Below are 23,709 nucleotides of genomic sequence, written 5' to 3' on the forward strand. Positions count from 1 at the left end.
CATCTGCAGAATAATAGGGCACACCAGTACAAAAGGAAGCAGCGTCCTCTGCCACTGATGGCTGGATAGAGGGGCTCGATACCCAGCCACGACGGCACCCCAGGTGGGAAGCGTGTCACCACCATGGTTGCCACTGCGAAATCATGGCACTTTCCAGCCCTAGCGGCATCCCAATGCAGGCTGATGGCTAAGAAGGAGGCGACTTCCCTCGTAGCCACGTCACTAACCACTAGGGGTCGGCACGCCACAAGTAGTCACACCGTCGCCCGAAACCACTTTGGCCAGCAAGAGGACCGGCCCATGCCTCGACGGTAGTACGCCGAGGCCTAGGGGGTGGGCGGCCTGCCACCAAGGTAGGAGAAGCCGGAATCCACCCGAGAGATCTGGGACGAACCAGATCTAGGAGCCACGACCGTCGCCAACCCGAACGCCAGCAGCAACCTCGAGGCCCACTACGCCGCCGCCCTGCACCTGCAGCTCCGTCGACGGTGCACGCTGCCGCGCCGCCGCGCCCCTTACTAGCATGGCGCTGCCGCTCTACGCCGATATCCCGCGCCGTCGCCACCGAGCGGGGGGGAGAGAGAGCCCCGCCGCCGACGATGCTGGCCAGCGTGCCCAGACGACGGCGAGGTGTGGGGAGGGAGGGGTCAGGGTGCGCGAGGCAGATGCTAGGGTTTCCTCCCGGCCGCTCGCGGGAGCGACGCAGGAGGTCATGTCAGCTTCTAATGAACTATAACTTGATAGGTATAGAACGAAAATCTAGTCTAGACGATTTTAGAAGTAAAATTACATTATCATTTGCCCAAAATTACATGTTCCATATCATGTAAATACTAGGGTAATGCTTTGTATAAAAGACATATAAAAATATCTAATCTACATGATTTCAAATACCCTACGTACAATGTTTGTTTGCCAAGATTTACATGTTACGGATCATATAAATACTAGTTATTTGCCCAAGTTGTGAAAGATATGCAAAGTGGATGGCATCAATGTAAAAGCAAAGCTCGCTCTCAAAAAAAAAATAGAAAGGAAAGGAAAGGGAAAATACACATGACACTAGCTTGTGAAAGTAGCTAACAGCAATAGCAAGAACCTCTAATCAAAAGCAGGCCGTAAAGGTCCTGTAATAGCAAGAACCAGAAATGGGTGAGTGCCAAATCTGGGCGACAGATTAACACATCGTGTGAACAAAAAATGTGACTGTTGTCCAATTGTAATCAGTCAACTGATCGATAATAAAACTGAATAAATACTTCTTTGGACTGCAGACCAGCCGTTCGCGTGGTGGCACCCAAAGGGTGTTGATTCTACTAGGAGTAGAACAGATCAGATTTCACCCGGTGTGATATGTAATATGCACTCTACGCGTCTTTAATGAAAGAAAGAAAACTAAAATACTCAGAGATTGCACTAGTACGTACCCACAGACGCCTTTGCAGCCCGAGGGAATACTTCTGTGCAGGCTCCTGCTTTGCCGTCCCCTTTCATCAAGCGTTTGCATGGACACTCATAGCCTCCCACGGTGTTGATGCATGTACTACCCTTGTAGCAGAGATTGAGTTCAGGGTGGTCGCACTCGTTGATGTCTGCAGTAAATAAAAATAATAATAATGCATGTGAGGGTATGCGGAGAGTGTGGAGCTCACTCGTAGTAACTATAGCAACAACAAATGATCTTGTCGAAACAATTAAAGAGAAACAACGAGTGTATGTACCTTTGCATCCATCAGTGGTGTAAGGGTTGCCATGGAAACCCTGTGAGCAGTGACAGACATAGCCGTTTGTTGCGTTGGAGCAATAGCTGTGGTTGCTGACGCAGGCGTAGCCCTCAGGTGGCTGCTGGCCCAGCTGCACAGCTGGGCACAAGGCTCCATCGGACAGGCTAGTAGTGTTGAGGATGGCGAAATCGATGATGAAGGGTATGCCCCTAGAGGACTTGGTGTCGTAGCCATCAAGGTCTGACTGAGAGAAGTTGTACCAAGAGCTTTGAACAACCATGCCGTAGTAGCAGGTATGGGATACGTCGCCAAGACCGGCCGGGTCACCATTGAACACGACCCCAAAACTTTTGAGGTCGGCCATCTCGTACCCATTCCTACGACAACAGAGTTCACCGTTGCATGGGCGGCTGTCCTCCTCAGCACCAAATGGCAAGAAATTGGTGCGGCAGGTGGCGAATGGACCCCTCTTGGACATTTCGCCTTCCGCCAGCGAAAATTCCATTGAGCTCGGCCCGATGCCGACGAGAGAGTTCCCCTTCCGTGACAGGATGAAGGGCGAGGCCAAGGAGGTGAACGGAGTAGTGTCAACAAAGTAGCTCTCACCATTAATACTATTTGTACTATTTGTGCTGAAGCAACGGGAGCTAACAAATGAGTAAGCCCGTGCCTCATTCCTGTCAAGTGAGATGTCTATGAGCTCCACGGGATCCCCCTGTCCTTCATAGGAAGACATCGAGGACGTCCCGTGGGATGATCCGCCCAAATAGGGTTGTCCCTTCCCTAGCCAGAGGAATGCGCGCGGCGGGGTGAAGGAGTTGTTGCAGATGACCTCGAAGCCCTCGCGAAAGCAGCCGGGCTTCCCCATGCCGAACGGGTAGGGGATGCTTATGTTGCCGCAATTGCCGGGGCAACCCGCAGGCGGCACATGAACACGACCAGCATCCACCCCTTGCCCTCCCCCTTCCCCGGGAGCAGATGCTGCAAGGAAATAGAGGAGTAGGAGGAATGGAACAGGCGCCATAGATTGCTTGCGACTTACTCGTAGCACCAAAATGTGGTGAGCTCTGGTAGCTATGGTGGTGAAGCTTGTAGCCCGCCCGTCACGTTATAACGATCGACTCAACTAAGCTAGCATAGCCCTCTGCTACATGCGTGTTAGACCATCTCCCAAATAAACTACTAGTGTTCCCCATTGCATCTCGATCTAGTCTAACATGTGACAAACAAATTTGCAGTAACATGGACTCTTGACCTGTACTTTGTCGTTTATTATTCACTTGGACAGCTCATTTTGTACAAGCAATATTACTATGTAATTGTAACATCCAATAATAAATAAGAGTATGAGCATCTAACCAAGCGTCCACGCCATGCTGCACGTGAACTTTTGTCCGCTTCTCACTCACTTTGTCAAAGTAAAAGACCTTATCTTATAAATCATTTTAATTCTTTTTTCAACTAGGAATGTGATAATTTCAGAACTTTTATTGGGCTAGGAGCAGAGGCCACAAACAAATTCCAACAATATTGGCTATGTAGAAGCCGGGTGCATCTCAGCTATCCATAGAACGGGCGTAATGTTTAAACTTTTTAAGCAATAAAGTCCTTTATTGAAGAAAAAAACATGTGAAAAGGATAATGTACAACCACTGAAATAAAAAAAGGTCAAGTGTATAGCTTATCATGCCAACTCCTGGTGCTAACATGGTCCAAGTTAAGAGCGCTTGTGTGAACACAAAAGACTCACGATTGACTAGTTAATTAAGCCTACCGGGCTACCGGCACCTAAGTACCTAACCAAACGAGAGAATCTGAACCGCTCACCAACAGCTTCCTTACAGTAGTTATAATAGGAGTATCATAAGTAGCATCAAGCATTTTTTTTTATGTAACATCATGCATGTTATGTTGGCACAAATCTGATGTGGCTCACCAATTACTAAGGTGAGAGATGGGAGTGGTATCATAATATGACCGTATCATAGTACGTAAAACTAGAAATCTTAATGGCAAACACATCATGTACACAAATTTGCATTGAGATTCTACAAAACATTAAATATAATGATACTATGATACTATCTTATGATACGTACTATGTATTGTGGATGTAGTATCATAAATACCAATGGTAAGAAAATCGGTAATCGTTAACTGCTCGGTCAGCTTGGGAGTAGCGATTAATCGGAATTCGGACGATTAATTGATTTAATCGATCGACTATTAATCGGTGTAACCTACACAAATTAGCACGTAAAAAAAGTTTATATAAGAAAAATAATAGTATATGAGCCTCTATATGTCTGGCCCTAATTCTCTAGAGCCTAAAATCCCAGAAAACATGTATGCTTCTCCCCCGTGACCTAATCTTCAAGGTCACGAGCGAATCGGGAGGATCCACTAGTCGAAGCCGCGTTTCTTCCTTCCACTTCTTATCCTCTCACCTCTGAAGTTTATCTTCTCCCACCACCTACCTAGGGTACGACCCCTCTTACACCTCAACCACCTAACCTATCGAAGGCGCCCTTGAGCTCCTGCATGAGCTACTCAAGGTGGTCGAGCTCCTGTATCTAGGCAATTGAGATTAATTGGTCTGGGAGGGCAAGGACTAGTTGGCGACAACGGTATTCAAGCTGTTGGAGGCTGCAATCAAGAAGGAGCTTTGCAAAACCTACTTTATTGGGGAGGGGTAGTGCTTGTACTAGCTATATGCATTGAAAAGTTTATAACTTTTTTGACCAAGTGCAGTACTTAATCGGGAACATACCTAGTAATTGGACTTCCGGTACGATTAATTGGGCTAAAGGATTAACACAAGAGATTAATGATAATCGACACGGTCAAGCTCCTAGTAGCGATTAATCAGCCTAGTAATCGTTGAATCGGCCTAGTTTTTGAACAGTGATAAATACATGATACTAGTGTATGATACTTCCCAATGTGACTAGTCTTAATGGCAGTCGCCATCGCTTAGTCAATCATGAAACCCATCTATGGTTCCTTGCACCTTTTCCATCTAGGGATTATTGCTCTAGGGAAGCTTTGTGTGTAAATGCAACCACTAATTTATATTATGTATTTAGTTTGGTTCCTAATAATTCCTTCAGGGCAGCATAGCAGAAGCCAAACTTCTACTGATTGGTTGCCGGTTGGTACTCAAGTAAGCTTGCTTAGAGCAAGTACAATAAGGTACAGTCAGCTGACTATAACAGATAAAATATTACATCTTTGCTTAGTTGGAGGAGTAAGAATAGGAGAGATGAGGTTAGAGCAAGTTTAATAGTATAACCAACTGCGGGCTATAAGCTAAATGCCATGTCATCTAGAGCAAGAACAATAGTATAGCCGGCAGCCGGCTATAACAATTTGCCACATCATCTATAGTCAACTTATACCTAGCATGTACAATAGTAAGCTATAAAAGTATAGTACTTTTACAATATATGACTCACCTTTTAGTCTCACATAGTGCCTAGCAGCACGTGCTAGAGCTGGCTATTAGATAAGAGCTCACTTCCCTTCTCTCTCCTAATCTCTCTTCTCCAACTAAGCAAACTTATAATATTTTATCTCTTATAGCCAGCTGACTGTACCTTATTGTACTTGCTCTTATAGCCAACTTAGAGCTAATATATACAAAAGTGAGCTATAAAAATGTACTAATTTATTAATATATGACTCACCTTTCACTCTCACAAAGTGCCTAGGAGCACGTGCTAGAGCTGGCTCTCTCCTCCTCTCTCTACTCCAAATAAGCAATAATATACTATTTTAATTTTATAGCCAGCTAGTTAGGAATTATTGTACTTGCTCTTAGTGGACTCTTATGCAAGAGCTAACTTTAGCACGTGCTCCTAAGCACTTTATGAGAGTGAAATGTGAGCCATATTTTAATAAAGTAGTATATTGTTAGAGTCTACTATATGATGGCTATAAATTAGCTATAAATGATATGGCAAACCACTGCCAGCTGCTGGCTATACTTGTTCTTGCTCTTAACCGTGTGCTACATGTGAGACCCAAATAAATTAGTGTTCCCCATTGCATTCTAGTCTTTAGCCTAACATGGGATAAATAAATTTGCAGTAACATGGACTCTTCACTTGAATTTTGTCGTTTATTGTTCGGAGCATCTCTACCTGGGCCCTGAAACACAGCTCATACATATTCTTTTGGCGCCTAACTTAGCGGCGGGTTTCCGGGAACCTACGCGTTGCTCGAAACTCGGAAAATGGTGGTAAAAAAATAGGATGTAGGTAACAAAACGAAATTAGTTGTCTAGCACATGTGAAAAGGCAAGTGTACAGCTCATGATGCCAACTCCCGGTGCTAGCATAATCCAAGTTGAGAGCACTTTTGTGAACAAATAGGACTCACGAGTCCTTAAAATAAACAAATTAAGCATTTTTAAACCTGCTCAGATCTGCGACGAGATTTTGAGTTGAGGTCGAGTTAAGCCTACCGACACCTAACCAACTAACGTGTGAATCTGTACCGGGAACCATATTCTATAACCAGCAGATTCCTTAATGCCAGTCGCCATGGCTTATTCAATCACGAACCCCATCTCTAGGTTTCTATAGCTGCACCGTGCTTGTCTCACATTTGGCAATTCGCTTGAAGAAAACATCTTTACCAGAACGTAACCAAGAAACATGTTTGTACAACCTTGGTTGTGCGGTCGACATGCACGTACTACAAGAAAGCAGCACAATTCTCCGACAGCCGATGTTTTTTTTATTTGGGCCCTCGGCATACACGGCTATATGCCTAAGGCCCATAAAAACCGTCGTCAAATATAGGTGGTTAGGCCATCTCCAGCGGCGCGACGCATTTTAGCATCCGCGCGCGTCCGTTTGCGTCGGCCGAAATGGTCGAATTCGACCACACATCCGTTTGCGTCGGGGGTGGCTCCAGCGGCACGACGCATTTTTTGGCCGAATCAGTTTTTTTAAACATGAAACATAATTTACATAGTTAAAACATGAAGAAAAAAAGACCCTAACGCCTACTGCTGCTCCTCGTCGCTGTCGAGCACGATGAGCTCCGGTATCACCCACGGCCAGTAGCCATCCAGGGGAGCGTACACCGGGCGCGCCACCGGTGCTGGAGGTGGAGGAGGCTGCGGCTGTGGCGGCGGTGGAGGCGCCCAGGGCTGCGGCTGTGGCGGCGGTGGAGGCGCCCAGGGATACGGCTATGGTGGCGGTGGAGGAGGCGCCCAGGGATATGGCTGTGGCGGTGGTGGAGGAGGCGCCGCCGAGTCCGGTAGCGCCAGTCGAAGCGCTTCATCCTCCGACAGGCCCGGCGGCATCACGCCGGTGGCGTAGCGGGGCAGCGGCGGCTGCACAGGCGCGTCGTTCTCGGAGACCAGGACGCCGACCTTCGCCATCTCGTCGTCCGTCATGTTCTCCGGGAACTCGAAGTTGCAGCACTGCGCCATGGCCTGCTGCCATTCGTGGAAGACGGCCGCGACGTAGTCGTCGCTGTCGTCCTTCACCTCCTCATTATGGTAGTGAAAAGGCAAGTGTACAGCTCATGATGCCAACTCCCAGAGCTAGCATAATCCAAGTTGAGAGCACTTTTGTGAACAAATAGGACTCACGAGTCCTTAAAATAAACAAATTAAGCATTTTTAAACCTGCTCAGATCTGCGACGAGATTTTGAGTTGAGGTCGTTCATTGACTAGTTAAGTCTACCGACACCTAACCAACTAACGTGTGAATCTGTGCCGGGAACCATATTCTATAACCAGCAGATTCCTTAATGCCAGTCGCCATGGCTTATTCAATCACGAACCCCATCTCTAGGTTTCTATAGCTGCACCGTGCTTGTCTCACATTTGGCAATTCGCTTGAAGAAAACATCTTTAACAGAACGTAACCAAGAAACATGTTTGTACAACCTTGGTTGTGCGGTCGACATGCACTACAAGAAAGCAGCACAATTCTCCGACAGCCGACGTTTTTTTTATTTGGGCCCTCGGCATACACGGCTATATGCCTAAGGGCCATAAAAACCGTCGTCAAATATAGGTGGCTAGGCCATCTCCAGCGGCGCGACGCATTTTAGCATCCGCGCGCGTCCGTTTGCGTCGGCCGAAATAGTCGAAATCGACCGCGCATCCGTTTACATCGGGGGTGGCTCCAGCGGCACGACGCATTTTTTGGCCGAATCATTTCTTTTAAACATTTCTTTTAAACATGAAACATAATTTACATAGTTAAAACATGAAAAAAATACCCTAACGCCTACTGCTGCTCCTCGTCGCTGTCGAGCACGATGAGCTCCGGTATCACCCACGGCCAGTAGCCATCCGGGGGAGCGTACGCCGGGCGCGCCGCCGGTGCTGGAGGTGGAGGAGGCTGCGGCTGTGGCGGCGGTGGAGGCGCCCAGGGCTGCGGCTGTGGCGGCGGTGGAGGCGCCCAGGGATACGACTATGGCGGCGGTGGAGGAGGCGCCCAGGGATACGGCTGTGGCGGTGGTGGAGGAGGCGCCGCCGAGTCCGGTAGCGCCAGTCGAAGTGCTTCATCCTCCGACAGGCCCGGCGGCATCACGCCGGTGGCGTAGCGGGGCAGCGGCGGCTACACAGGCGCGTCGTTCTCGGAGACCAGGACGCCGACCTTCGCCATCTCGTCGTCCGTCATGTTTTCCGGGAACTCAAAGTTGCAGCCCTCCGCCATGGCCTGCTGCCATTCGTGGAAGACGGCCGCGACGTAGTCGTCGCTGTCGTCCTTCACCTCCTCATTATGGTAGGCGAGCGCCTCGATGTAGTCGTCGTCGTCGTCGCGGTCGTCGTCGTTGTTGTACTGCGCCTGCTGACGACGCGTCGGCGCCTCCTGTCTTCGTGGACGAGCCGGCGATGCAGCCTCGAAGGGAAAATCCATGTCGCCCATGAATCCCGCCCTTCTTCTCCTATCCGTATCCGTCGACAGATACGTACGCCAACTCAGCGAGTCGATGGCGTACGCCGGATCGGCGCGGAGGTCCGGCGGCAGGTACCGCCTCCTTCGCCGGATCTCCGCGCTCCGATCAGGCTCGCGCGCAGGGACTGGAGGGATGGGCACCCGGCGGCAGTTGAGCCGCTGAAAGTGCATGGAGCCCCCATGTGTGGTTTTGGTAATTAATGACAATCCCTATGGACTAATGTTTGCATTGAGTTATATTTGTAGGAGTTGTCCATAGGCAATTCTTGAACCATATGTTGGCTTCAAGGTTGCAATTAGAAGAAATTGATGAAGGATATCAAGTGTCAAGTATGTCTTGAAGATGAAGATGAAGTGAGCCCTCAAGTTATCTCAAGACATCAACATGATGAAGAATGAAGAAATGAAGTGCAAGTTCAAGATGAGCCAACTCGAAGAGATCATATGCTTGAAGCTTGCCATCCATATGGTGTTCATGGATATGTGAAGATGCACCGAAGAAGTAGCTCTCGCATAGTGGAGTATGGGGGAGCATTTCGCATGACTTCATCAAGCAAGCACAATCAAGAAAGGCGTTCCATCTTGTTGCGGTCAAGACCGTCATCATCAAGCTCAAGTGGAATGCGCAAGGTTAAGGTTTGCTCTTGATAGGGTTTCTTTCTCACCGGTCTCATGGTGTAGTTGGAGACCGGTTTATAGTTTAGTTGCCGTACTATCAAGGGGGCTCTCGAGTGAGTAACTTGATCGTATCCTTCGGAGAGCTCAAACCTTTGCATCCTTGCATCATCTTTCTTGGTTGTTATTTGGATCTTATCCATGTGATGTTTTAGAGCTTGTGATTATTCTCATGACAAGCTCTAGTTCATCAAGAATGGTTTTTGTTTGGGCAACTTGTTGCATTTTCGAGGTTGGAGGTTTTACCGGTATGTCTTTCTTAGATAGGTCAAACCTTTCATCATTTGTTTCTATACTCCTTTGCTGGACTATGATGGTTCCCTGCATGATCTTGTAGAGCTTGTTACTAGCTTCGAAACGAGTCCAAGATCATCAAAATCGGAGTCCGGATACTCAAGTTATGATTTCTCTAAGTTTACCCAAAAAGAGGAGTTTGGGCTGAGCGGTAGTACCGCCCGAGCATGAGCGGTAGTACCGCCCGTGCACGAGCGGTAGTACCGCCCGAGGTACCGCCCGTGGTACCGGAAATAGGCCATGCCTCACAGTATGTTTCCAGGGTATTGGGACATGCGGCCGGTACCGTGGCCGGTGGTACCGCTCCGGCCCGGCCGGAGGTAACGCTCAGCCACGGCCGGAGGTACCGCTCCCCCTCCGCGTGCTGGCCGGTACTACCGGCCCCAAGTCGACTGGCCAGCCCCAACGGGCAGTTTTTGGGGTCTCCTTATTTAAGCCTTATTTCCTCTCTCTCTCTCTCTCTCTTGGCACTTCTTCTTCAACCTTTGGCTCTCCACCATTGTTGCATCTTGAGAGCTCCTCCTCTCCCCCAATCCCTCCATGATTCTTGCTCAAATTTGAGGAAAAGAGAGAGGTGGTCTAGATCTATATTTGCACCAATCAAATTCCCCTCTTTGTGAGGGAATCTCTAGATCTAGATCTTGGAGAGAAATTTTGTGTTCCTCTTCTTATATTGTTCTTCCTCTCTTATTCCCCCAATAGCTTTAGTAGCTTTGTTGGAATTTGAGAGTGGAGGATTTGGACATCTTTGTGGTGTTCTTGCCATTGCATTTGGTGCATCGGTTTGAGTTCTCCACGGTGATTCGTGGAGGTGAAAGCAAGAAAGTTGTTACTCTTGGGTTCTTGGAACCCTAGACGGATTGGAGGCCTTTGTGGCGATTTCTTGGGAGCCTCCAATTAAGTTGTGGATGTGTGCCCCAAGCTTTGTGTAAGGCCCGGTTTCCGCCTCGAAGGAAATCCCTTAGTGGAACCGTGACCTAGGCCTTTGTGGCGAGGGTCACCGGAGATTTAGGTGAGGCGCCTTCGTGGCGTTCGGTGTGTGGTGTGAGTACCGCATCTTGAGGTGAGGCCTTTGTGGCGTTGGTGTGCATCGAGCAACCACACCTCAAGGTGAGCCTCTTGTGGCGTTCGGGAGCACTAAGCAACCGCACCTCTCCACCGGAGATTAGCACTCGCAAGAGTGTGAACTCCGGGATAAATCATCGTCTCCCGCGTGCCTCGGTTATCTCTATACCCGAGCTCTTTACTTATGCACTTTACCTTGTGATAGCCATCGTGCTTGAAGTTATATATATCTTGCTATCACATACTTGCTTGTATTGCTTAGCATAAGTTGTTGGTGCACATAGGTGAACCATTCCTTAGAATAAGTTGTTGGTGCACATAGGTGAACAATAGTATATAGGCTTTGGGTTTGACAAAGTAAATGCTAGTTTTATTCAGCATTTGTTAAGCCCATCTCGTAAAAGTTTTAAAATCGCCTATTCACCCCCCCCCCCTCTAGGCGACATTCGTGTCCTTTCAATTGGTATCAGAGCAAGGTCTCTCATTCTTAGGCTTCACCGCCTTGAGAGTAAAGATGTCGGTTAGGGGATTAGTGCACAATAACTTGTTTATATTTGATGGCACAAATTATGATCTATGGAAAATTTATGTGCTTAATATTTTACGGCGTATGTCCCCGGACATGGAGCGATTTCTTGGCATGGGTTTTTCTTCTCCTAAGGATCCTCAAAATTTATCTCTTGAGGAGGAGAAAAACTCTTGCCTCGATGCTCTTGCTTCTCATGTGTTTTCCATTGTTGTGAGCAATGTAGTTACTTCTTCAATCATGCCTTTTGGGAGCGCTCGTGAATTATGGACAAAGCTTAAAGACAAATATGATGTGTCCAATATTATTGAGGATGATTGTATTGCTTCCACTTCCGGCCGTGATGAGTTCTCATCTTCATCCACTTCACCAAAGTGTGGTAAGACACAAGGTAATGATATGGTGAGTGGTGATGAAAATTGCAATGTTGATATTGAGCTTACTATTGATGATTCTTCATCTCTATCTCATTGCAATGCTTCATCTTTGGACTTAAACACATCTAGCACTAGAAATGATTTACATGCTTGTGTTGATAGTCCTTGCATATCATGTGTAAGTTGCTTGAATAAATCTCATAATGATGTGCTTGATTTGTCTTGTGACCATGATAAAAATGATTCTATTTCCTCTAGTTGTTGTGTGTCTAACAATGTAGAGGAAACCAAAGATTCTATTGGTCAAGACAAGATCTTAAAAGGAGCCTCAAGTAACTCCTCATCTTTATCTCACGGTCCTCATATATGCCTTATGGCCAAGGGTTCCACGGTACCTCCTACCATGGAACCTAATATGCCTCGTGGTGATAAGGATGAGGATGAATATGAAGAAGAGGATTGGGTTGTCTCTCTACGCGATAAAGGTGAGAGTGTATTCAAGGTTCTTTACAAAGATAAAATTGCTAGCTCTCACTTCTTTGAAATCTTGACTACCGCTATTGAGAGCCAAAAACTTATTTGGATGCATGAGAACACCATTGATAAAAAGGGTGCTCTTGAACGAGAGTATGCCGATGATGTAGCATCTTTAAAGAATGATCTTGAAGAAGAACAAGAGACTGTAGCCTCTCTTGAGGAGCAACTTCAAACCCTTGAGGTGTCTCAAAATGAAATATTTGCTAAACTCACTAAAGAAAGAGACCATGCTAAAGCTAAATTAAAATTGCTTAAAAATGAAAAGTTCAAAGTTGGTGTTGGTCATGATAAACTTGTTAAGGATCTAGATGATCTAGACAAGGCCCACAAGGCCTTGGAGAGCGAACACTCTATCCTCACCAAGTCATATGAGCAACTACAAGCTTCATATTTAAAAGAGCATGCTATGTTACCCTCTCTTCTTGATATGTCTTGTGATGATGCTTGTGCTACTAACTCTACTTCTTGTGAAGCATCTATCTTGAAGGAGAATGTTGAGCTAAGGGCTCAACTTGATTTGCTAACTTGCAATTGTGGGAAATTGGAAGAAAATCATGGAAAGCTTTCTAGCTCCCATGAGGATCTTCTAGCCTCTCATGATAGGCTAAAGTTAGCTCATGAGGCTATCATATCTAAGGCAACACCTTGTGAGCCTCATGTGGATACTAGCACTACTACTCAAAATGCTATATTGCCATGTGCTAGTCCTTGTAATTCATCCACTCATAGTATTGCTAAATCTTGTGATGAATTATCTTCCTTGCCTTGTTGCTCTAACAATGAAGGTTCTACTTCCTCTAGTACTTGTGTCGTTACTAACCATGTAGAGGAAATCAAAGAGCTCAAGGCCCAAGTCACTTCTTTGAAGAACGACTTGGTAAAGAGTCATGAAGGGAAATGCAAACTTGACACGATGTTAAGTGTGTAACAATCCCCCAATGACAAGAGTGGACTTGGATTCAAATCCAACAACAAGAACAAGTCCAAGAACAACAACAACAAGAAGGGCCAAGTTCAAGTCAAAGACCCGGCCAAGATTGTTTGCTTCAAGTGCAAAATTGAAGGGCACCATGTTAGATCTTGCCCTTTGAAGAAGAAGCAAAAAGGGAAGCGGCCTCAAGCTCAAACTCATATTCAACCTCAAGTTGAAGAAATTCCACTTCCCAAGAATAATCAAGCCAATGCTCCCATTGTGGAGAAATCTAGTGAGAAGAAGGAGAAGAAAAGAACTTGCTACATATGCCGTGAGAAGGGCCACATCTCCTCTTTTTGCACTATTGGTACCTCATCCAACTCTATCTCCATTGATGATGTTTATTCTCTTCGTAAGGATGAGGGTGGCAATGTGTTTGCCAAATATGTTGGTGCTCAAAGTGGTGTCAAGAAAAGAACCATTTGGGTTGCCAAGCCTATTGTGACTAACCTCTTAGGACCCAACTTAGTTGGGGACCAACAATCCAAAACTTGATCAATAGGTGCTTGTTGGAGGGCATTGGAGACTTGGCTACATCATGAAGAATTAAGGGATCTTCATCATTTATATTATATCAAGCCAAGTCTTTTGATTATCTTGCTACTATCATATATCCAATGTTCCTCCTTGCGGTAACATGTTCTCAACTCATTTATATTGAAAGTTACTCGCCCCTTTGCATGTGTTAGTTTTGTTCCTAACATGTGTTTGTATATGTTTGTGCTTCCTAATAGTTTTGCTTGAGAAATCAAGTCTATGCATGTTGGGTTGCACACCATGTATTTGTGTTTGTGTTGGAGCCTCTTTGCATCTTGTTGTATCTTATATGGCTCTTATGAGCGATTAATGGACAATCCCATTTTGGGGGAGTGATTCCTTTGGGAATTTCATGATCCTAAACAATGTGTGTACATGAGGAATATCACTTAGAATTGATATTGCGAGATTATCTAGTCGCTATGTGGTATGTCATCTTCATGAGAAATTCAAATTCTAATGTCCATTAATATCTCTACTTGGATCTTATTTGCCTCTTGTGAAAATAAATTCCTTATCACATTATGGGGGAGTAATAAGCTTTGTGCATATTACAAGCCTAGAAAATGTGAACATTTGAGGTTGTGTCACATAGAATTGATATCGTAAATTATCTCTCTCCTATGTGGCATATTTGCTCAAACAAGCTCCAGTTTGCTTAAATGGCTTCATTGCTAATATCTTTGTGGATCTTATTTCTGAAAGTTTTTCTTGGCATGGTTTTTCACAATGTGTCCCTCAATACATTTTTGGAAAAACATGTGCTTCAAGTCATACTATTAATTGCTTTGCATGTTGGTATGAATACTATTAATTGCTTTGCATGTTGGTATGAATACTATTAATTGCCTTGCATGTTGGTATGACTAAATGAAGCTATCAAGAAACTATCTTTGCATGATGGTTAACTCTTATCTTTTACCATATGCTTTGTTCGTTGTAAATATGATCTTATGTATACTTACAAACTACCACCGGGAAATATTTCCTAATACCTCTTGTCCTCGGACAATTGGTAATCATTATGAGGTAGATATTTATTGATCATATCTACATTGGCTCTTGTGTTTAAATTGCCTTATTTATTGCCATGAATTTGTTGTGCCTTGACTCCCATGTGTCTTCCTTGCATCTTATGGATCTAAGTTGTCTATTCAAACTTTCTTAGCATTGTTAGAAGATATAGGTAGCGTGATGATCCTAGTTTTGTGCATTTTGTATTCATATAAAAAAAATCCTAGATAATGCACCAAACTTGGGGGAGCTCTTCTATATTAGTAGAATGCTTAACATCTCTTGATCTTTATCAAAATTTTTGGTTTTGGGAGACATAAAATTTTCTTTTTGGTACTTTGTGCCATCATAAAAAGTTTCGAGGGTTTGGTTTATTAGTTTGAACCTTGCTCTCTTGGGAGTTGGTTATCTCATTACTTTGTGTTTAGGTTTAATTAGCTTCTTATAATAAGATAAGTCTTTGGAGTCAATCTTGTGTTGATTTGATTCTTTGATATAATTTGGGCAACCATTGTCTCTTGGTTTATTTGGTGTTTTGTCCAAATTGTATCTTCCTTTGGTTCTTGAAAGTATTGTGCATGCATATTTAATATATGTATATCTTATGGCATGTGTCACTTTCTTTGATCCAATATATAGGGTAAACTCCATCAAATCCTAATTTGGCTAAGATGTGCATGAAATTCAATTTCATATCTATATGCACATAGAATTGTGGAGTTTGTCCTATATGTTGTAGTGTGTCTAACTACTTCGGACCCAATTAGTTTGGGGACCATTTTGTACTTACCTTTGTGTTAGGTACAATGGATATGCATTGAATGCTTGTCTCACTCTTGGAAAGAAGTGGTGACTCAATGGTAACGTGAGGCAAGCTAGGATGATCAACGAACACATATCTACTACATCCACACCAATGCTATCTTGGTAACAAGTATCTTCTCATGCATACTTTTCTTGTATCCAACCTTATGGTTGCATCTTGGCACGAATCTCTTGATTTGCAAATGTTGTGCTTCTTGCAAAAGTCTTAATGAAACCTCTTTATTGTGAATGTGAGTAATTTGAGATGAGTGAATTTGTTGGGAAGTATTTTAAATCATGCTCATGATTCATCCATCCCAACTATGCATATCTAGCAATTTTGTTGCATATCAATTCCTCAAGGCTCTCACATGTGCAATATAGATGAAAGTGCAAATTTAGTTACTTCTTTTGGTATCCCCGTTTGTGATACTTGTTGCCTTCCTCAAATGCATCCCAACTATCTTCTATCCCTTGTTGATATTTGTGATGTATTTTAGTTGTTTGTGGTTGAAGTTCATCAATGTACAATAAGATAAAATTGAGCCTTTGGCCATGCTATTAAGCAAAAATTCTTATTGGTATATTGCATGACTTCGTCTTGGATATCATACTATTTTTCTTGCGTATCTATTTTATGTGTGCATGTTTCTTTGTGGATAAATATCTTTGTGATATTGCCCACTTAGAGAAACTTATACACATAAGAGATGATACATCTCCTTTTGATATCTTATTTATTATTGCGTGTTGATTGGTCATGCTAAGCAATATAATTCTTTGAAGACCATGATGATGCTTTTTGCTCATCCTTGTAATAGTCTTACAATATGCTTTATCATGCCTTTCACATATCCTCTTGGTTGAGCCTTTTTATTATGGTGCCTCTTACTTGTTGCTCAACTATCTGTTTGTTGCAAGTGTTTAGCTTACTTTTCTATCTATGATCTATTACAAATGTTTGTGTTTTAAATGAGGGAGTGAGGATTCCATGTTATGCATATTGTATTCAAATGCAACATTTTATTTTATGCATGTATCTTGGGGAGCTTCCTCATTTGATTTAGAACACTATCTTGTGGTGATCATTAGAGTTTGATTCACTTGGTATCTTATGTTTTTGAATGATATTATGGGAGTGATGATTCCATGTTTGTGCACTTTATACTCCAATGCAAATTGTCTAGTTTTGTGCACAAACCTTGGGGAGCTTCCTCATATTATTTAGAGCAATCTTCTTGATCTTATCATAATATCTATCTTTCTTTTGGTATCATCTTTGTGGTTCATTTGGTTGCTTGCTTCATTTTTTGAAGCTTCTAGACTTTGTTATCTTTTTGCAATCTTTGATCCTATCTATAGTGTGATTCCTTCCGAATATTCGTCACTGGATATGTGCATTTGATTCCACTCAAATTATGAGAAATGCACACGCTATGGAGGAACTCTCACTATATTGGCCTTCTAAATTTTTCAACCATTTCGGCAATTGGTGCCAATGGGGGAGAAGTTTGGAGGGTTTAAGGGAATTTGGTTATGTCTTTGCTTTGTGCTTAAGCATGTGCCTTTATTGCATTGCATCTTGTTGCTTTGCATAGTTGAATATTTAGAGGAAACTCCACTAGGCTTTGAATGCCAATATATGCAATGAAAGTCAAGATCATTCACACATGCATATATTATGGGGGAGTTTGCTCTATATATTCAACTTATTTGTTACTTAAATTCCTTATATAAACCCGCTCAAAGAGATTGTCATCAATTACCAAAATGGGGGAGATTGAAAGTGCATGGAGCCCCCATGTGTGGTTTTGGTAATTAATGACAATCCCTATGGATTAATGTTTGCATTGAGTTATATTTGTAGGAGTTGTCCATAGGCAATTCTTGAACCATATGTTGGCTTCAAGGTTGCAATTAGAAGAAATTGATGAAGGATATCAAGTGTCAAGTATGTCTTGAAGATGAAGATGAAGTGAGCCCTCAAGTTATCTCAAGACATCAACATGATGAAGAATGAAGAAATGAAGTGCAAGTTCAAGATGAGCCAACTCGAAGAGATCATATGCTTGAAGCTTGCCATCCATATGGTGTTCATGGATATGTGAAGATGCACCGAAGAAGTAGCTCTCGCATAGTGGAGTATGGGGGAGCATTTCGCATGACTTCATCAAGCAAGCACAATCAAGAAAGGCGTTCCATCTTGTTGCGGTCAAGACCGTCATCATCAAGCTCAAGTGGAATGCGCAAGGTTAAGGTTTGCTCTTGATAGGGTTCCTTTCTCACCGGTCTCATGGTGTAGTTGGAGACCGGTTTATAGTTTCGTTGCCGTACTATCAAGGGGGCTCTCGAGTGAGTAACTTGATCGTATCCTTCGGAGAGCTCAAACCTTTGCATCCTTGCATCATCTTTCTTGGTTGTTATTTGGATCTTATCCATGTGATGTTTTAGAGCTTGTGATTATTCTCATGACAAGCTCTAGTTCATCAAGAATGGTTTTTGTTTGGGCAACTTGTTGCATTTTCGAGGTTGGAGGTTTTACCGGTATGTCTTTCTTAGATAGGTCAAACCTTTCATCATTTGTTTCTATACTCCTTTGCTGGACTATGATGGTTCCCTGCATGATCTTGTAGAGCTTGTTACTAGCTTCGAAACGAGTCCAAGATCATCAAAATCGGAGTCCGGATACTCAAGTTATGCTTTCTCTAAGTTTGCCCAAAAAGAGGAGTTTGGGCTGAGCGGTAGTACCGCCCGAGCACGAGCGGTAGTACCGCCCGTGCACGAGCGGTAGTACCGCCCGAGGTACCGCCCGTGATACCGGAAATAGGCCATGCCTCACAGTATGTTTCCAGGGTATTGGGACATGCGGCCGGTACCGTGGCCGGTGGTACCGCTCCGGCCCGGCCGGAGGTAACGCTCAGCCACGGCCGGAGGTACCGCTCCCCCTCCGCGCGCTCAGCACACACGGGCGGTAGTACCGCCCCTTGCTGGCCGGTACTACCGGCCCCAAGTCGGTCGGCCAGCCCCAACGGGCAGTTTTTGGGGTCTCCTTATTTAAGCCTTATTTCCTCTCTCTCTCTCTCTCTCTCTCTCTCTCTTGGCACTTCTTCTTCAACCTTTGGCTCTCCACCATTGTTGCATCTTGAGAGCTCCTCCTCTCCCCCAATCCCTCCATGATTCTTGCTCAAATTTGAGGAAAAGAGAGAGGTGGTCTAGATCTATATTTGCACCAATCAAATTCCCCTCTTTGTGAGGGAATCTCTAGATCTAGATCTTGGAGAGAAATTTTGTGTTCCTCTTCTTATATTGTTCTTCATCTCTTATTCCCCCAATAGCTTTAGTAGCTTTGTTGGAATTTGAGAGTGGAGGATTTGGACATCTTTGTGGTGTTCTTGCCATTGCATTTGGTGCATCGGTTTGAGTTCTCCACGGTGATTCGTGGAGGTGAAAGCAAGAAAGTTGTTACTCTTGGGTTCTTGGAACCCTAGACGGATTGGAGGCCTTTGTGGCGATTTCTTTGGAGCCTCCAATTAAGTTGTGGATGTGTGCCCCAAGCTTTGTGTAAGGCCCGGTTTCCGCCTCGAAGGAAATCCCTTAGTGGAACCGTGACCTAGGCCTTTGTGGCGAGGGTCACCGGAGATTTAGGTGAGGCGCCTTCGTGGCGTTCGGTGTGTGGTGTGAGTACCGCATCTTGAGGTGAGGCCTTTGTGGCGTTGGTGTGCATCGAGCAACCACACCTCAAGGTGAGCCTCTTGTGGCGTTCGGGAGCACTAAGCAACCGCACCTCTCCACCGGAGATTAGCACTCGCAAGAGTGTGAACTCCGGGATAAATCATCGTCTCCCGCGTGCCTCGGTTATCTCTATACCCGAGCTCTTTACTTATGCACTTTACCTTGTGATAGCCATCGTGCTTGAAGTTATATATATCTTGCTATCACATACTTGCTTGTATTGCTTAGCATAAGTTGTTGGTGCACATAGGTGAACCATTCCTTATAATAAGTTGTTGGTGCACATAGGTGAACAATAGTATATAGGCTTTGGATTTGACAAAGTAAATGCTAGTTTTATTCCGCATTTGTTAAGCCCATCTCGTAAAAGTTTTTAAATCGCCTATTCACCCCCCCTCTAGGCGACATCCGTGTCCTTTCAGCCGCCAGCCGCCAGGGAGTTGCACGCCGGACCAGGCGTCGTCGCACAGCAACCATTTGTCGTGCATGAGCCTCCCCACCGTGACGGGGAGCGGCACCCTCTTGCTGCCGCTGCCGGAGGCCTCGAAGTCGTTCTTCTTCCCCATGGCGCTGCGGCAGTGGAGTTGCGAGTGGAGGTGTGGGCGAAGGACGAATGCGGCCGGTGGACTTTTAAGGGCGGCCGCGCGCGGGATACGATGCCATTGAAGGCGGCGCAGAAGCCCAGCCGCCGCCCGCCAGTGCGCGCGCAGAACAGGCAGCCGCGCCATTGATGGCGAAGGCTGCGGCGCAGACGCGGAAGCGGGGCCCTCGAAGCAGACTCGCTGCCAGGCGGGTCCGGTGGAGACGCGAGCGGACACTTTCCGCGTCCGCGCAGCGTCCGCAGAGACGTAAACCTGCCGCAAATATGCGGCACGTTTGCGTCTCTGTGGACGCCCCGGTCACTTTGCATCGCGCCGCTGGAGAGGGTGCCAGACGCATTTTAGCGTCCGTTTGCGTCGCGCCGCTGGAGATACCCTTAGCATTATATATGAGATCTTTTATGGTACCCTCAAATCAATATAAACCATTCATTTTAGTGTATCCAACGGACCATACCATTTTCATACTGCTGGTGAAAACATGACCAGTACAAATGATACTAGTACTTCCGGTCTTTCACCGAGGGCAAAACTAGGGATTACCCAGTTAACTAATTTTTAGATTCTCAAACTGACAAAGAGAAATATGAAAAAATTGAGATTTTAGGTTTTGCAAGAAAAAATTTATTTATTTACTCAAAATTATTGTTACTTCATTATTTTTTTATTAAAGTAATTATTTGGAATTCAAACAATATAGAAATGTGACATCGTGACCAACGGGTTAATATGATTGTTACGATACTAATATAAATAACATGCGCGCAAAGCATTTGGAAGCGGGACGGAAGGAACTTGGAACTTAAGCGTGCTAGTGTTGGAGTAGTTTGAGAATGGGTGACCGATCGGGAAATTTGATCACGCGTAAGTAATTTAACTAGAGATTAAGTGTAGTTAGATATTTAACTTGTCAAATAACTGAAATACTATAAATTCTAGAAAACAAATAGAAAAAAGTGAGTGGAAAAAAATTATAAAAAATTGATTTAAAAAATCTTTACTATTAAATTGCAATAGGTGGCTACTTGGTGTCAGCACCCCCACCCAATTGCTCACGCCATCGAGTTGCAGCCCACACTGCGCTGTCAAGCTCAGCTACTCAATTGATGGGGAGCGATAGAAGACAATATTAAAAAAGAGCAGCAGCAGACCGGAGCTTTGCCGCGACCTTGAGTTCCCCTGGTCCTCATCCCTGTTGTGCACTAGAGCTCTGTGGGAGCGCGCCTCCAGCCTTTGGGGTGCAACGGACGGAGAGGAGTAGAGAAGTGAGAGAGCATCGCCGCCAAGCTGTGCAGGACCAGGTAGTAGTGGTGTCGCGAATTTAGGCGGAGGATGATGCGCAGAGATATGGCGGCGACGGAACGGGAGCGTTGTCCATGGATCTGCTGAGCAAGTGCTCCATCAATAACCTCTCGGTTGCAGCGCGGACGCTCAACGACGGACGGCCGTACTCGTTCCACTAGCAGAGCTATGTACTCAGAGAGCTTGGCATGCGTACACGAGCAAGCAATGGATCTGGACATTAGGCTCATGTCATAGCGAGGGCGTCGTGAGAAGCTTTGCCTTGGCTTTTGTGCGTAGGAAAAAAAGTTGCTCCTATCTTTTTAAGAGCATATTTTCCTTTTTTTTCTTTCTTTGTCTTTTTCACCAAATTAGTATCGAATCTAGAGAAGGTTCTATTTCTATCTTTCTTCAATTATTTATATCTTTTCGTCCTTGTTTTTTGCCTAATATGGCAGCAAATTTAGTAGCAAATCTAGAAACTATTATATGATAAATTCACAGCAGCATAATCAGAAAACTAAGTATAATACATAAACTGCATATAGCAGCCAAAAGCAGCCAATAACATTATTAATGTTCACGACAAACTAAGCTGAAAAAAAAAATACAAGACTCACGCAATTTATGGCCAACAAGAAGATTAGGATACCCCAGGATGAATGAATTTGTTATTCATTCCTCATATATTTCTGCGTCGCTCCATTCGTGCATTATCCCAAGGAAATATTCATTAAACTTCCGCCGTCTACAGTGTGCGGCCAATACATTCTCCAAACGGTATGGCCTGTGTTCATTTCTCAGACCGTAGCTTCCTAATCTATCCACATATTGTGGCCACTCATCCCAGGACTTTGTATCATGAAAGTACTCTCTGGTATAACCCAAATCCGCGTAGTAGATGCAGCCAGGTCGAAGTGTCGGGTGCACTCTGGTGTCGACGGAGATACACCGGATATAATGCACGTAGAAGGCATGAATGCCAATGTTACTGACCAGATGAAGAGAGTGGCTCTGAGTGTCCACACGGTACACCAATGGCATGTTGTGCATCAACACAAGCAGCAGATCACCATCCGACTTCACAAGGTAGAACTTGTCACTTCCAAGTTCTGGAAATGAAATTAGTGTCTCCATCTTGACAGTGCTCGCGCGCTGCTGCAACTGTACATTGGTGCACACTATTCTTCCGGACTCAAAATTGTCCACAGCTATTGCATACAGTTCACCATTGAACGGGGTAATGCAACGCATACTATGGTTCTTGATCGAAAATCTTCCTTCTCCCCAATCTTCAGATATATCCTTAGTTGGAGTGCTCTCATCGACCCAACCAAGTTCCTCCGGGTAATGTCCGCAAGCAAAGACCATAGTCGGGGAGTTGATTACAGCGACTGAATCCAGAAAAATAGATGGCATCTGCGCCTCAAACATAGTGTTCGATGTCTTTGTGAGTGGGTTCAGAAGCCGTATCTTGTGCGGCGGGTTCTTCGGGCAAGCATGATGACGCCACGGCAAAAGCCGACGAAGTAGTATCTAAAATATATTGATGAAGATAACATTCAGCACTAAGATTGAAAATAAGAATAGATTAACCCTATAGATATGGAGGAATTTGAACCTTGCACGAACGTCAGATAGCTAGATCTATGGTGACGTAGCGGGATGTGCCGAGTTAGAGGAAGGTGAACTCAGCGGCGCGTGGAAGGACGTGGTCTACCATGATCCATTCGTGCTGGTGCACGTCAGGGTCAGGTAAACCTGAGCGCCAATTTCTACAGACTTGCCTCATAGCAGAGTAGGTGTCCACGTACTCCTCATTCGCCAGTAAGCATTCGCCGATCTTGTGAAGTGGTCCGTCAGCCGTGAGAGAGGCCCAGTTCACGGAGGCGCCGCGCTTGGATGCGCCGCCCTCGGAGGCTACGGGCTCGGCGGCGACGGGCTCGGATGCGACGGGCTCGGAGGCGACGGGCTCGGAGGCGACGGGCTGGGAGGCGACGGGCTGGGAGGCGACGGGCTCGGGGGCGATTGTCGAGGGTACTCCTCGCCAATGCCCTCCGATAGGGGTTTAGGGTTGATGGAATCCTGCAAGCTGACGCAAGACATCGGTTCACAGACAAGCGGGGAGAGCGATTTACCCAGGTTCGGGGCCCTCGATGAGGTAAAACCCTTACGTCCTGCCTGTCTGTTCTTTGATTATGATGAAAACGAGGTTACAATGGGGTGCCGAATAGTTCGGCTGTGATCTCGTCGAGATGCTTGGTTGCTAGGGTAACCTAGTTCTAAGCTTACGCGAGGCTAGTATTGCTAAGATTGATTGTGTCCCTCGATAGCCCCTCTCCTGGCCTTTATATAGGTGGCCAGGTCTCGAGAGGTCTAATCGAGTACGAGTAGGTTTACAATAGATCTATTTCCAATCTTTCCTTGTTCGGCTTCCTCCGCGTCTTGTACTCCAAGTAATCTTCCGTCGCACCGCCCTAGTAGCCCATCTTGCCGTCGAGTTCCTTCATGGGCCTCCTGCTGGACCACATAGGGTAGAGCAACATTGGTTACCCGAAGGGTAATGCCCACGTCAGTAGCCCCCGAGTGTCTAGCCGAAAATAATTCGGGTAGAGACTAGAGCATGTCTTCTTCCGAAGTCCTT

General features: G+C 45.3%; 1 pseudogene; it reads right to left on the minus strand.

Moving 5' to 3' along the window:
- The window catches only part of LOC124646828, a 55,776-nt pseudogene that overhangs the window by 2,376 nt on the left and 29,691 nt on the right, over positions 1-23,709 (minus strand).

The sequence above is a fragment of the Lolium rigidum genome, chromosome 4 (assembly GCF_022539505.1).
Source record: "Lolium rigidum isolate FL_2022 chromosome 4, APGP_CSIRO_Lrig_0.1, whole genome shotgun sequence".
In the NCBI taxonomy this organism is placed as follows: Eukaryota; Viridiplantae; Streptophyta; class Magnoliopsida; order Poales; family Poaceae; genus Lolium; species Lolium rigidum.